Here is a 12,013-nt window from a genome sequence, read left to right on the forward strand (position 1 = left end):
CCTCTGAGGGATACAGTGTGAACCAGAAAAATCAGCTTTAGCAATAAGAACCTTTGATTGATGGATTATGTAATACTCAGTGTCATAGATCGGATGTATTAAGCTAGCGAAAGAGCTGGGTTTTTTTCTAGGTGCTAGTATTGACATTGAGCCATGTATAATATACTAACACAATTAACTAAAATATACGGTTCCTGAAATGTGCTATAACCAAATGCACTATATTTTTCATGTGATTTGCAATTTCCATGGAGAGCTCATTTGGATTACGCTTATAATATTCATTTAGCAAACTCCATTAGCAATGTTTACAAGTGCTTATGGATCCGGTAAATGAGTTTGCGGATGTGCTGTGAACGAAGCTAAATGCAGCCATTTGTGTATGGGATCTAATTCATAAACTCATTCCAATCAGGCACGGTGTATAGCACATTAAACTCTAACCTGTGAATCTGGATTCCTACGTGGTTCCTACACAGTTTCTTAATATAACTGAATTGATTAACATTTTGGTTTCTTGATTTTCTCTGGAGGAGAAAACTCATTGAAAAACTGGATTAATATGAGTAGCTGAGCATAAGAATCCTTAAAAGCAGACAAACAAATAAATAAATAGATAGAATGGAGAGATTTTCAGTCTCTTCCTGGTTGCAAATCAGGTTTTCAGTGGAAAACTGCTTCAGCACACTCAGGTTCCTAGAACATGAATCACATTAATGGGAATGTAACTTTGTGAATTATCCTGGAGAACTGAAAAGGTTTCTGCATCTTTCAAAAGAGCCTAACATAAAAAAAAAATGCAAGTGTTCTTATTTGGAGTGACCGATTCTTTGATGGGAAATGTCTACAGGCCTGTTACAAAGACAAACAAAGGTCCTTTCTTAGACCTTTGATAATCACAAGATCCCAGATTTCTAGGTCGTTATTCATGTTAGGTCAAGACACAGGTGAGAATGTGGGACTTGGGGAGATAGTAGGTCGATGATACCCAGACCTGTATAGATCTTCCAGGATTAGGAAGAAAGCCTAATAATAACAGTTAATATTTATTGGCTCTAAGCCATATGCTCTAACACTTTACACAAAACTCCAAACCTCACAGCAGTCCTATGAGGGGAGGTACTGTTATTATCTTCATTTACAAATGAGAAAACTGAGGCTGAGGGAAGTAATGTGTCCTAAGTTCATACAGTTACAAACCAGCCCTGGCAGAATTTGAATTCAGGCTCTCTGACTCCAAGCACCTGATCTTTACCACTGTGTGGCAGATAACTGATATTTTCCTCAGAACTTACATTGAGATACAAAATTGTGTGGGATAGAAGGATCAACACTCTTTCCCAAGGTTATGTAGTTGTTCTTTTGGAGAAGTTCTAATTTTGGCTTACTGAAGACATAGCGTATAATTCCCCATCTTGAATCTAATTAATATCCAGAACCCAGAAATTCAAGTCATCTTTGATATGATAAGAAAGTAATCAAAGAGTGCCATCCAATGAGGATATTTTTTTTATTGCTTTCAAAATTGAGTTGGGAATTTCAGTTATTATTTAAAATTTTTTTCACAAATATAGTTTTTTCCCCCCATAGAACACAGATGCTCTTAACTCCCTAGCAGTCACCATCTGTAACTCAATTTACATTTCCCCAAACACTGCTGACATCTGTTTAAATGCCAATCTCTCTCCAACTTGGTAGGATTTTAGCTCAAAAGTGATATCTTATGAGTGATTTGGAATTTCAAAGCTATACTGATTTCAGCCAAAATGCTCAATGGCTACACTATGCCTTTTTGCGAAGGTTTACATAAAATGGAGGCTAATATTAAAAGTGATCTGTCATTACAAGAGGCATTCGAGATCATTTCGCTTTTTTGTTTATGGGAAAAGGAAGAGAAAGTTTCTGAGTTGCATGGAAAGAATTCTGGGTGATTAGGAATCCTCCCAAAGAATCACTGCCCCTGATTCCTTTCCATAGGTGGATGCTTCCTTCATACAGATATGTCTGAGATACTTTAATGAGTCATTACATGAGAGGACTTATAGAAAGTATGCTTGGGGATAGACATAGTGTGGGAGTAGGGCTGATGGCTAGTTGAACAATGGGACAAAGATAATCATGAACTGTGGAATACTGATTTTTTAAAAAGAATATACAGAAATGACGTCCCTAAATAAGTGTTGCTTCTTCACAGTAACATCCAGGAAAACTGAAAACTTAATCAAATGGTACTATAATTATTCAAAACATTATTGGAGTTACTTTGAAGTCAGGGGCACATTTTTTTTTTTTTTTGGAAATTCTCAGTGATGTCTAATCCTTATTTGAGAGAAACTTTGATTTTTGGAAAAGTTCAAAAGTCTTCTGGAATGTAGTGTTGCTATAAAGTAGATTTGAGGGGGGAGTTTAAGTGGTTCATAAACTGATTCTAAGAAGACAATTTTAAAAGATGAACGTTAGAAACATTATAAGCAATAGAGGCATCATGAGACTAGGCATGTAATCCCTTGAGAAGAATTCTTCATTTAGAAGTATAAACTTGTTTGTATTTTGGAAGCAGACAGATCTGGGCTGTAGATATGGCTTCATATATTTCAAGATGTGTGACCTGGTTACTCAACATGATAAACCTCAGATAGTTTCCTCATCTATAAAATGAAAATGGAGATAATTATTATAACTACCTCATGGCATAGTGAGGATTAAAGAGGATAGTGACTGGCATATAGTGAGCATTCAACAAAAGTGATGCCAATGCATACCCTCAAGGTAGATATATGGATTCTAATCTTATTCAATGCAGTGTGATGTAGTAGAAGGACTCGGAGCCATGTTCTACCATTTATTTGGCTATAATGATTCTAGGATAGTCATTTAACTTTAAAGTACTGATTTTCTTCTTTGTAAAGTGGGTGTAATAGTACTTCTCTTACCATGAATATTAGAGAAAATGTACATAAAGAATTTTGAGCAATAATTATGATAATCGTGGGAAGGAATCTTAAGCTAATAATATTTTAATGGGATACAGCTTGTTCTACAAAGATGATAATAACTTTAATGTAGCACTATTACTTGCATTTTAAAACTTACAAAACATCAGATTGCAACATGGGAATTTTTCAAAATGGCAAATATCTCTGGGCATGGCTCCATCACATCCTGATTTATTGGTTTCTAGGCTGTGAACCTAGAATATCATACGTTAGTTTTTCCCACTTGTATCTGTGAATGGATTTCATAGGATTCCTAGTGTTATCAGGCCTTGGTTAACTATAGAGCTCAACAGGACATCATTTCCATGGTTAGAATTTTTTCTTTATCTATAGACCAAAACATTAGAGAATAGTTTCAGTTGTGAAATATTTCAATGCATCTTTAAAATTCAGATAAAAATTTTAATAGAGACAGGAATTACTCTTTTCCCATTTTCAGCATTAAAATTCCCCAAGAAGTCTTCAAGAAATTCTTACAACAAAAGAAAATGAGGCCCTGTAGCAACATTTCTCTTTCAAAAGCAGAGAATATTTATATTTTGTTTGGCAAAAATGTCTCAGTTAAAATGAGATGTCTGACTCATTTCTACAGCCAAATATTTCTGAAATAAAAGTTAGGAGTTACAAAAATTAAAAAAAAAGCATTTAATTCTAAAACAGGCTTAAAACTTGCTGATTTAAGTCAAACCAAAATGTTTAGGAATACAATTATAGTTAAAAAAAGAGTTTTCAAAAAAAAAAGAATTTAAAGAAGTGTAATATTTTCCTGAAATTAAATCCTATAGAGAATCTAAAATGAGAAATGGCTGAAAGCAAGGCTTCACTAGTTAAAGAGGGAAGAGAGAGGCCCACTCTTTACCCTCCTAACTTCCTTTTCCCTTCATCTCCCAACCATATGACACTTTCCCAGAAACTCTGGGGTTCCCAGAAACACACTTTTGGATTCATGGGTCTAGCTGTTCCCTTGGTTTCATCTACTAGCCCTGTTAAAAAATAAATAAAATAAAAAGGCAGTCTTCTGTGCATAGACCTGTCAACTTGAGTAGTCAGGAGACAGATGTATTTATACCCTGACATCTGAATTCTCTCTACTCTGCCCAATGTTTGAGAGCAGAGGCTTTGAATATAGACAAGTCTGTCTACAGGTTTGATTCCTGTTGGTGGTGAAGTTTCTCCTGGTTGACTTGACGGATTTTCTCTAATGACTTTCAAATCAAGAGGACAGGTGCCACAGTCTTGAAAAGCAGCTCTACTGATGTTTGATAACATTGGCTGTGTTTGTACTTTCCTTTGTCAAAGTACAGTGTACTAGTAAAGCAAGGGTGGGGTGGGAACTTGCTCTTAGAAAGGACACAGACTCTCTGCAACATGTCCCATCTAGTGAGGAAAGGTTGTTCTGCATTTGATTAATTGCCCTCGGTGATGCAAGTGACTAACTAGATTTCACCACAGCACAATCTCTGCCTCATGTCCTGTAAAATGTTGATATGGCTTGTGCAGAAGTCCCCCTGGCATTCTTTAAGTGACATCTGGGTTTTAGAACTCAACTGTCAGAAGTCATCCCATTCAAGGAGTAAAACTGGAAGTGCTGCACGGCATGATGACCTCAGACCCCAAGGTAGACGGATACTGTTTGGGTCTGATGTTCCAAACTGGTCTGACCCCATGGGACCTGATTCACAGAGGGAAGAGACAGCGGAGTACATACTGAATATAAACAATGAGCAGGGGGCTGTTGGTATTTCACTTCCTGGTTCTGTGCTAGAGAAAGTAGCCAGGTTAAAACCTAGGGATTTATCATAGGCCCCAAAGGAGGCACTCAAAGAGAAAAGCCCAGAGTAGAGTTATACAAATCCAGTCCCCAGGGTTTAAGAGGAAGGTGACAATGGCTCTACTTTCCTTAGGCTGTGTGTCTTTGGAAAATTACTTAACCTCTCTAATTAAACCTTGGTTCCCTCGGGTATAAATTCCAGTGGTTTCTCAAACTATCTTTGCTGAAAGGCCAGATTTCTAAAAAAAAAAAAAGAAAAAGAAAAGAAAGAAAGAAATTTCAGTCCCTCTGTAGACTGAAAATGAATTTCTAGAAATGCATTTGTGGACTGACACCAGTATGTGGACTAGATTTTGAATGTCATTGCTACAGACACTAATGGTATCACTTTACATAGGGGTTATTATGAGGCTAAATGGAATAGTACATATATTTGACAACCATTGTCATAATTTTTATATTTCCTACTAGAGGCTCAGTGCACAAATTCGTACACATTGAAAGGAAATTAATTAGAAGAAATATTTTAGAGGCCAGGGAGGGACCACAGGAGGTTGGCTCCAGGGCGTGTCCAGCCCGTCTTGCCCAGTCCCGATCCGCCAGACCCCAGCAGCAAGATAACCTACCGGTTGGAGCATCTGCCCCCTGGGACTGCTTCTTTAAAAAAATGTGAATTGAAGACATCCCAAACAGGCCCCCAGTTTGAGGGAGGGAGTCATCTCTGCAGCACAATTCATCACTGTGATGTTCCAGTGATTGCTGAGAGGGATTTGGATTTCATTCTCTCACCTGAACTGCTGGACAGCTGAGCGGCACAGTGCAGGCAGGTAGACTCAGGTTTGAAAGTTCCTTATTGTCAGTGCAACCATGAGGTCATTGACGCTCTCCAACCTCCCATTTCCTCCTGTGGAAAGTAGAGGCAAATAATAGTGCCTGCTTTTCTTAGTGTGGCTGAAAGGATTACATGAAATGATTCCTGTTAGTGTTTACTACTATTTGAATGAATAATTATAGTTATAAGGCCAAAGTGAGCAGTTCAATTTTAGCCAAGCCAGCTAGCACATGGCCTGATGGACCGAAGCGGGGGCGGGAGGGGGGACAGAGGGGATCAGCGGCGGCAGCAAACAGCCCCTCTGGCACAGAGTAGAAGAAAAGAACCCAAACCTCGGCACACCACTTTTAAAAGGTTTCTGATCCTTAAATCATGACTTGCCCTCTTGCTATTTAACACTCTTTCTCCTTCCCTTCACCCCAGCTGTGAAAGAGATGGTTATAATATGGAAAAATGAATCAAAGTCTTGAATACATCATCCAAGGTGAGGAAAACTGCAGGGGTTGAACAGGAGTCTGGGGAAGCAAGAGTCACCTTTTCTTCCCTATCTACACAATGTGCAGAGGATATACATGATTAAAATTCTTAACACGATCTCAGAGCATCACCTTCCTACGTGGATGACACGCAAAGGCAGGCACAGAGATTGAAGAACGATCTGACTCAAGTGGCTCAATTTTAAGAGCCCGAACAACACTCCATAATGAATTTGCTATTTACTGATGCAGCAGTGCATTCATTTGGCATTAATGGGCAGGGCCAATGTGTAGTCAGAGTTATTTTATTTAAATTCAAGCTTTGCTATGAGGCAACTAAATTGCTGCAGAAGGAAAGTGATATGCCAGTCGCAAAGGTACTTATTGCCCTATCAGCTAGTAGCTGAAAAAAAGATGTGAAAAATAGGATGAAACTATAAATGATAACAAGGATACTATTAATAATACACTTTATTTGGAAGGCACAATTAGTGAAGGGAGATTTCCTGAAAAAGTATGGGTCCACAAGGGTGAACTTAAGCAGCAAGATGGGCCAATGTGGCTCCCAAATACTTCTCCTAATACATATAATTATGGGGGAAATTTCTCTGGGTGTAATTTCCAATTAAGCTTCATAGGCTTTAACCCTCACCCTACTGTCATCTCCAGACTCCTTTTTAGTTATTTCTGGAGCCTAGGTTGTGTCTCATATGTGCCCTAGAATGAGCCACCTCAGATATTTCAGTCTTTTCATCAAAGGACCTTGCTCTTGCCTCTGTTTTGGTGGCTGCTGTAAGAATGCTGTCCCTGGGAGGATGTTTCGACCACTCAAGGTGTGTTCTATGGCAGAGCTGGCATGGTGGTTCTCTATCACACAGTCCTCCATAAGCACAGATGTCCCTGTTTCTTATGTAACCTCCCTTTTGTAGGAGCTGTGTTTTGCATGCTTATGTGGCAGGAAGGCAAGTGAGGATAGAGGCTATGCCATTCCCTGCATTGACCTCATCTGACTTCTCCCAGGGACCCTCTGCAAAGATCCCATGAATATTACTCATGCAAATCAACATTGGCAAAGTGGAGAGGACCGTCTAGCTCCATTTACCAAAAGCATCTGGATGCTGCCTCCAGTCCAGAGGCGAGTAGCCCTAGGATGACAAACCGATTCAATCATATCCATCATTGATACCTTCACATAAGTGAGTTTTAAAATATTTTTTCTAGGAGCATGCTTGGATAGGAGAGAAGCTTGACAATATAGGTTACCTGAAATGGATAAGACTGGGGTGAAGGGGCAAAACGTTGAGAATATTAAAACCAGCTTTGATGACCTCACAGTTGTACTCTAAAATGGCCCTGCTCACTCTCACTCTTAGCAAGATTTAAGACAAGCCAGGAATGTGGTGTGTGACTTTAGCTAAAGCAGACCAAATATTGAAAGGAAATTAAGAGTGAGTATTTTCACATGAGTCAGCCACTGTGCGTGTTCAGTGTTTGGCATTCCTAACATTTGGTCTGAATCAAGACATCCTTTGAAAAATTGAGATGGAAATCCTTAGTCAGAGACTGATTGCCACTTGTTACCTGATTATGAACAGTGACCTCTCAAGGAAAAGTCACCTTTCATGCCACAGGTCTTGTCTGAAGGCATGTTTGAGAGGAGAGCTGCAAAGGACCCTGTGATTTTGATTCTGAAGAGAATACTGTGGTCATTCTCTGAAATCTGTTTCTCTCATGACCAGGTCACTTTTGCTCTAGACGTGGCCTTCATAGGCGGTGGGGAGGAGGCATATGAGGGTTAAGAAGGACTTTTTCAATCCTGGCATGTGCTTCACTCAGAATCGCTTGGCCTAACTCAGGATCATTTCCAATGACGGTAATTCAGGGAGACAGTACAGACAGTTGGAGATATAAGTATAGTCAGGGCAAGGATTCCTCCCTTTGTCATTACCAAGGTCTTTACAAAATTTTTTTTCTCCCCCTCAGGGACTTCATACTTTAATAATTTTATTTACCACATAGCATTTATCAAGTAATAATTGCTTTGTTTTCCTTGTTTATTAAAATAAGCTAGGGCTAACTTCCAATCATTTTTTGACTGACACCTGATAACCAATGTTATTGATTTGATAAAATGCCATAAAGATTAAACAAAACAAAAGGAAAGTAAATCTTGTGTGTTCATTTATATGAGTTATATGTGTTTTTTTCATTGGCTTTCAAGACACTAAATATAATTCACAGATGCCTATGATTGTCTTTACTCAGTCTTTGAAGAATGTCAACATTTTTGAGCCCTGGCCAGGTGGCTCAGTTGGTTGGAGCATCGTTTGTACACCAAAAGCTTGCAGGTTTGATTCCTGGTCAGGGCACCTACCTAGATTGTGGGTTTGATCCCCGGTTGGGGATAGGCAGCTTATCAATGTCTCTCTTTCCCTTCCTCTCTCTCTAAAAATCATATCCTCAGATGAGGATTAAAATTTTTTTTTGAGTACAGGATGACAAAACTTTCTGGGGTCCCCCAGGATACTGACATATAGGGACCTGGGGAACTATGCGGTGGGACATGGGTGGCACTGCAGACCTTCTGTAGGCAGCTGGTGTAAGTCTTCATCTACATTGCCAAATAGAAGGGTAAAAATAAAATGAATGCGTTCAGCAGTTTGCTTCCCTGAAGGAGATGTTTGTTAAGGTATTTGTACCTAATGAGCCATTTTGAGGACCTTCATCTGCTATATGCCTGCAGAATCTTATGTCATCTTCAAAGTGGTGATGGGAGCAGGATATCAAGTGGGAAAGTAACTTGAATTATAATATTTTAAAGATGACAATATAACCCTGGATCCATTAAATTATTGACCCTTTCTAGTTAACTAATGCAGGTAAGAGACTTCCCATATGAATTCATAATTTAAAGTACATATGATGAGCAAATACACATAGAAGACTTTCTGTAAGTGATTGTGGCTTAACTGCCTATTTAAACCAAACATACACTTGATTGTTTTTAAATATTGATGCCTTTGCTGTTATTACAAAACACTGAGTAGGAGTTCACACAATGAGGGCAACATGTGAATGTGTCAAGCTAATGTCAAAACAACAGCCTTGAGCAGCATTGCAGTCTGACAGGTTTCAGAACGGAGTGACTGCTGACTGGACTACTCAGGCTGACTTAGGTCTCTCCTTGTAAGGCCTTTGCTCTTTTCTCGGGTGTCTGAAGCCTGGAGATGTGTCAGACTTCACTGATTATATATCTATCCCCTTGTTGAGAGGGAGGGCATGAACTTTGCCAACAGGAGGGATGAATATGTATGGTGTTTTTCTTTGGATCAGGCTGACTGTGACCTCTGCTGAGAGGGATTGTGTGACAGCATGCTTGACATTCTTAACATGAGGCCTGCCAAATAAAACACCCACCTTGCACCTCTCATGCAAGGAGGATCAACCGCTAGTGCTGAGCTTCTTAGTGCCTAGAAAGTTTTTTTTTTTTTACTGAAAATACTACTTCCTTTGCTTGGTATAGTTTTGGCTTCCCCTTTACACTGGTCCTATATGACATGTACCCATGGTGTAAACCTTGATCTAAATGTTGTTTCCTCAGGAGGCCTTTGCTAGCTTCTCCAACTAAGTTAGGAAGACTTCTTGATACATGCCCCATAGCATCCTTTATATCCCCATTGCATCAGTCAGGATTCTCCAGATAAATAGGAAGTGTGTGTGTGTGTGTGTGTGTGTGTGTGTGTTTATACACTGATACACACACACACACACACACACACACACACACACACACAGAGAGAGAGAGAGAGAGAGAGAGAGAGAGAGAAAGAGAGAGAGAAAGAGAGAATCCAAACATCTGATGGGGTAGGCGGGAAGGCTGGAGACCCAGGGAAGAGCCATTATTACAATTCAAGTACAAAAACTGTCCGTTAGAAGAATTCCTTCTTGCTTGGAAGTTTTTGTTTCATTAAGGCTTTTAACTGATTGGGTAAGACCCAGTTAAATTACAGAGGGTAATCTGCTTCATTAAAAGTCCACTAGTACAAATGTTAATCTCATCCAAAAATCACCTTTACAAAAACATTTACAATAATGTTTGACTAAATATATGGGCACTGTGGTTCAGTCAAGTTGACAAATTAAATTAAAGATCACACCCACATAACACTATCATGTCTATTAATGTTTATATATGTGAATGTTTGCAATCCTCAAGCATGAGGGCATGGGCCATGTTTGTTATGTCCTTGCTATGTTCCCAGAACTCAGCACATGGTCAAACACAAAGTAGATTCTCATTGAATATTGTCGTTATTTATTCAACAAATATTTATTAAGTACTAATTATGCATCATGCCTGGTACTGCTCTTGTTGCCAGGGATAAGCAATGAACAACACAGAAACAAAATATCTGCCCTCTTAGAGCTCCCATTCAAGTAGGAAAGTCTAAAAGCTGAGGTATTTTAACAAGGATGTGATCTGATTGTTCTTTAAAAATATCACTTTGGCTGCTGCATTGAATGGTCTTTTAGGGTGGGGGAGAAGGGAAGGGTGGCAGCAGAGACCTGTTAGGAAGCCACTGCATCAGTTTAGGTGAGATATGATGGTGGCTTGGACTACTCTCATGTTGGAAGAGGAGGCAGTGAGGAGAGTTTAGATTTGGATACATACTGAAGGTGGAGGTAAACAGAACTCACTCATTGATGTAGATGTGAAGTATGTGTGTGAGAGAAATCAGCAATGAGCAAGGAGGCCTGAGTTTTGGGTCCAAGTAACTGTGCCACTGTTGTTCCCATTTGCTAAGTGGGAAGCTTAGGGGAGGAACAAGCTTGAGTAAGAAATCAAGACTTCTGTTTTGGATTTGTTGAGCTTCAAATGTGTGTTTGATATCTGAATGGAGAGAGTGAGAGGGCGGTTAAATACAGAAGTCCAGATCTCAGGGAGAGGCCTGTCCTGAAAATATAGATTGACTATGGGGACAGGAGATGGGAGTTGATCATTCAGGAAACCTGCAGAAATATGAAAAGTGCCAAAGACGAGACTCTTGGGCTTTAGGGTTTGAGTAGAGGGGGATCTGAAAAGAGACCGAAATGAAGTGGCTGGAGGTAAGAGGAATAGCAGAAAAAATTGGTGTCTAGGAGCCCAGGGAAGAAAGTGTTCCAGGAAATAGGAAGAGACCATCTCTGTAGCTGAATGAATGTGTTAAACCCCACAATCTATTAAGCACTCAAGTAACCCAATGAGTTATAAGACATGGAATTGTGTTCCTGAGCCTATTTAAGGAGATAAGTCACTCACATTTGGCTCATTGGAATATTCCTTCAGAGTTCGGTGAAGAAGCTAGCTGGGGAATGTAAGATAGAAGGAAGAGAAGATTGCTCCACCCACCCTCATTCTTTGATTAGCCAGTTTGTTCTCAATGAGAAAAGAGCAAATTTATTTGCTTATTTTAGCATTTATTGAAAGCCTGTCTGTATTAGCCACTATATAACCCTCAAAATTATAATTCTGTGAGTTATGTCTGAAAATTAAGCTTCGGGGGCACTTTTACTTGTTTTACGCTGTCTCCTATTCCATCATAGGAAATCTATGCAACTTAAGCACCTGAAGCACTGAAAAGGCAAAAGAGAGAGTTCTCTTAGAAATATTACACAAGGGGGCAGAGGCCACACCATCTTAAAGGGGAGAGCTGCTGTGATTGGGAGCCCAGCCTCACCCCCACCCAGGGGCCCTCAGACACCACCCGGGACCCTATAGCCACACTGGCCAGGGACCTGCTGCCTCGGTTGTGAACTCATGAACACCGAGACTCCAGCCTTCTCGGCCGTGGGCTCCTAAAAAGTTTGTCTGGGGTGGTGTGGGGTGGGGGAAGACAAAAGAGTGGCCAAATAGGCAGACATGTCCTGTGCCTTCTCACGAAGTAGGTAGAAGAAACAA

The sequence above is a fragment of the Cnephaeus nilssonii genome (genome assembly GCF_951640355.1).
Source record: "Cnephaeus nilssonii genome assembly, chromosome: 4".
NCBI lineage: Eukaryota > Metazoa > Chordata > Mammalia > Chiroptera > Vespertilionidae > Cnephaeus > Cnephaeus nilssonii.